This window comes from Bidens hawaiensis, unplaced genomic scaffold (genome assembly GCF_021521415.1).
Source record: "Bidens hawaiensis isolate Kalapana, Puna unplaced genomic scaffold, B.hawaiensis_p1.1 tig00032510_1, whole genome shotgun sequence".
Taxonomy (NCBI): Eukaryota; Viridiplantae; Streptophyta; class Magnoliopsida; order Asterales; family Asteraceae; genus Bidens; species Bidens hawaiensis.
In genome coordinates, this window is record NW_027495557.1 from 38,067 (window position 1) to 43,018 (window position 4,952).

The following is a 4,952-nucleotide window of genomic DNA, read 5'->3' on the forward strand; positions in this document are numbered from 1 at the left end:
TACACCATTTACTAATTAAAAAAATAAATTAAATTAAATGGATTGCACAGCCTAGCCGTGGGAGCAACTCAAGAGAGCAACTCAAGTCATGACCCAACTCTCATTTAAATATTTTTTTTTTTCATTCTTTTTTTTTCACACAATTTCTTTTGTATATAATTTGATTTTTTTAATAATTTATATTATTTAACTTATTTTAAAATTTTAAAAACTCATATTGTTTAGTTTATTTTTATGAGCATAAAATTTTGTTAAAAACAGAACACTTTTAAAAACAAGTATTTTTTGTAATATTATTATATGTATAATACAATTTAAAATAAACATTTTTTTAATTTTAAAAAATTTTATAGAATAAATTAAAACCTAAATAAGGTATATGTATTAAAATAATTGGGTTGAGTTGGATTGTGCATGAAAGTGAAATGGTGCTGCTGTGTAGACACTCTCTCACTCTTTAGATAGAATGTATGTAAAAGAGAAAATATGTATAAAATGATTGTATGAATAGCAAACAGGATGAATTGGATTAAAATGTTGGGTTGAATTAGATTGTTGATAAAACTAGTCTTAGAGTGATTATCCCCATTCACCACTCAATAGAGTCTTTTATTATAAAACTAATTTCTTTTTATTTCATTTACTCAAACCCAACCAAGCCTAACTTCCCACACTAATTAGCAATTCAACCATCACTATTTTTTATTAAATAAAATAATTTGCAATTGTTGTTTTTTTATTAAAAATTATTACAAATATATAAAATAATAATTTTAATTAAAAATAAATAAATAATTAATTTAAAAATATTTAAAAAGTAAAAAAATTATACCTTCATCAAATATACTTAGTAGTTAGTACAACAGATAAAAAAAACTACAATCGTAGCATGAAATATAAAGTTACACTTATAAATGGTACAAACTACACAATCTTAGATAATAAGTTTTAGGAAAATTGGAAATAAATAATCTCACCTTTTGTGTATTGGCCGATAATAATCTCACCTTGAAAAATCACTAGCAATGGTCCCACCTTTTAACTATTTTTGTCTCACTGGTCCTCTGTTAAAAAATACTTAACGTCGTTATGTTTTTCCCTAGTTTCAAACCGATGTTTTAGGGCTTTTGATCAGAAGAACGATATGAGTCGACTGATGCAAAACTTATTTCGAAACGGTGATTCAAATGGCTTGATTTTTGTTAATTGGAAATTCAAGCACCCAAATTGAAATATTGTTTCGTCATTTGGATCACCATTTCGAGATAAGTTTTATATCGGTTGACTCGTACCGTTCTTCCGATCAAAAGCCCTAAAACATCGTTTTGAAACTAGGGAAAAAACATAACGCCATTAAGTATATTTTAACGGAGGACCAGTGAGACAAAAATAGTTAAAAGGTGGGACCATTGCTAGGGATTTTTAAAGGTGAGATTATTATCGGCCAATACACAAAGATGGGATTATTTATTTCCAATTTTCCTAAGTTTTATCCAAAAAATCAGAACCAACAGAAAGTTGTCAAGTGTTCGAAACCATAAATCGGTTATGATTAATGTTTGTTATATGTTAAAAATACAATTTTTTTATACGAGTTCTATTTTTAATAAAATTAATATGTGTGTGTTCAACCAAAAAAGAAAAAAACTTGTTTATATGTATATTTTTAAATTAATTATTAGAAATTATAAGTAAATTCAAGATTAGAATTAAACTAATTATTGGGAAAGAAAAAATAAGAAAAATAAATTAAAGACGCATTCATTTACTAGTGAGAGATAGAGGGTTCAAACCTCACTATCACCAATGTATATGAAAGATATGAGGGATGACTCTAGCTTGCCAGGGTTCGAGTCCTGATCTCACCTGGTTTTACCGACTCCTCGCTGTCGTGTCGTTTGGCGGGCGTGGGGGGTCGGGTTTTATCCGGGGAATCCCTCAATAGGTGAACCGCTAGGGGCTCCCGTCCGTCCGGACTCGTGATCGGCTCGGGCTACCTTTAGCCATTGGAGGTTCGTACACGGCGTTACTTAATTGGTCATTCCAAAAAAAAAAAGACGCATTCATTCATGTATGGACAGATTGCAAAGACCTAGGTTGCAAACTGGCCGGGTTGATTTCCACATACTTGGTTGCTAACATTTAGTGGTTGTTTCTTAATCTTTTTTAATACGATCTATATATGAAATTGCCAATGAGAGTGGTTTTAATAAAACACTAGTATCTCGACCCCTCGCGTTGCGGGGGGTTGTGAAACCATAACCGAAACTCAGATCTTGGTGAAACTGCGCAATCGCAGAGGTTGTTAAACAACAGCCGAAACTCAGATCTTGGTGAACCTGTGTTTTGCGCTTGGTTTGCGTCTATACAATTGAATATATTCTTTATGTAGTGCATTGCTCTTTATCAGATTCATTTTACATTCTTGTTGCCAACACGATTCTAAAACATTTGTAAGCACCCCAATCATATCAAGGACTCCATATTAGAAATAACCATTGATGAAATGAGAGAACACAAAGTTGTTTAGCAATTGCAAGTTTTTGTGCAATACAATAGCAGAGTTGCTTACTAAACTAATATTTACAATACACAAAATATTACTACATCCTAGTACTTGCTGTTGCATTGGGTAATATGTTAAAGCATGTTGCACGAAACCTCAAGTATTGCATTCCTATCTTCTTCCTTAGCATTCATTAACATTTCCACAACCCAATTAAAAAGTCGTCGTCGTCGTCGTCGTCGTCGTCGTCGTCGTCGTCGTCGTCGTCGTCGTCGTCGTCGTCGTCGTCGTCGTCGTCGTCGTCGTCGTCGTCGTCGTCGTCGTCGTCGTCGTCGTCGTCGTCGTCGTCGTCATCATCATCATCATATCCCACCAATAGCAATGCTATGGTAGGGTCTGAGGAGGGTAAGATGTAGACAGTCTTACCTCTATCCCATAGGGATAGAGAGGCTGCTTCCGGTGAGACCCCCGGCTCGATAGTAGTTTTGCATCAAGCCTTGGACATAAGGCACATAGCACTCAATCATCATGGACACCGGCGATTGGTGCATGTGCCCTTGTCTTTCGGCTATCAACATATGTAGAAATTAGCCTCCCTTCAAAATCTTGAACCATTTCACACACAATCCAAGTTTTTTAATACATTCTATCAATTAATAAACAACGCCTCAACTTCCTCTCTAGTATACCCAGCCCTTCCAAGCACAATCCGACCCAAATCCAAATATATTAAACAAAAGACTAACATACCTATGGCTATTGCAGGGGAGAATCAATAGTTGATGAGCGAGAATGTTTTTTGGCAACTGAAATACAAACGAAAACAAAACCGTAATCCAAAGATTTACACAATTGTATATGTTAAACAAATAATCAGAAATTGATACCCTAAATCAACATACGTACCCACTACAGCCGACATTGAACAAAGTTTTCCTCGCGAATCTTGTCTACTACGGAATCGTTTCGGACCGTAACAGCGCCACATTTGTCGGAATCTCTCAAATTAAAGAAGAGGGACAAAAGAGGCTACACATTGCTGGTCCGCCGCCGCCATAGCCACCAATAAATGGCCGCCGGCAACAGCAAGGCAACACCCTAGAAATCACAGGCTTACAACTCCCCGTCTCTCTCTCTCTCTGTGACCATGGCCGCTGCCATAGACAACCGCAAATGGCCGGTGGTGACTCTAATGGTCGCTGCCATTGAGAGAGAGAGAGATGAAGTTGGCTGTGGCAAGGAAAAGAAAGATTAAAAAAAAGTATTAGTGTTGTATATGTGGGAATGGATGAATGTACCACGTAGCAGATACCAAACCACGTGTAGCACGTAAAACCCAAATCTCTTATTACAATCATCTATGCACGATGTACTGATAGGTAAAGCCATTTTTAAAATAAACAGTAACTATGAGTGTACAACAAAACTTGTAATTTAATATATATAATAATTTGCTGAACTTATTAAGTTGCATTTATTTTTGGCTTTAAGACTAGAACAAGCTTTGGTTAACAATGTGGTTAGATATACTTGTAACTAATAACTTTGGTTTGGTTAATATGGCTTATATTATGGTTCAAATATTAAAAGTGCATCACTAGTTTTAAAAGTTAAAAGTTTTATTTACTTTAATGACTTTGATATTATTAAAATATTGCGATGCGACTTATAACAAGCACCAATCTTATTTCGCACGCCCGTTCATCAGTTGGTTGTGATGAGGTGTGCCATTTTAACTTTAGACATGCTTACTACTTTACTTCGCTGTGGCTAGCTAACTTTTTATAGTCATTTATTTTAAAGCCTACATAATATATATTAGCCCATCGATATACAAGTAATTTAAACACTACTTAATCATGGTGGTGATGTACAAACCAATTAATCTCTTGGCATGGGTTTAAGGTGCTTAAGGTGACAATCAACGTTTTTTCATGTAAAGTGTGTAATGGTTTAACGATTAAAAAAAGTGCTTTACGGGTTGTTTTTTATTTTTAAAATATTTCAATATTATAAATATAATTTAAGATATTTTATTTTTTAGTATAATTCAAAATGAAGCTATTTGAATTTCCGTTGACCGGACAATTTCGGTTAAAAGGTTCATGCAAGTACATTTTTATTATAGAATTTAAACTTGACATATTATCTCTAGCCAACCCGGTTGCAGAAATAGTCTGGATGCTTGAAGCGTACTCTTACAATAGTGATGATGCCTCTAAGATCGATGACGATACTGAGAAGTCCGCGGACCACCAACTTGAGTATATCGCTCGCTTCACCGCCATTGATACTGAGCTCACTCGCATATTGGCCGATGCCCATTCGTGGTGAGCTTACCGATCGGCGAGCAATGCTTTGTTTTATGCATGCTTGTCAGTGTGAGATGGGTCGCATCATTGCCTCCCTCTGTGATCACATGGGTCAATCTCGACCTCTGCCACCT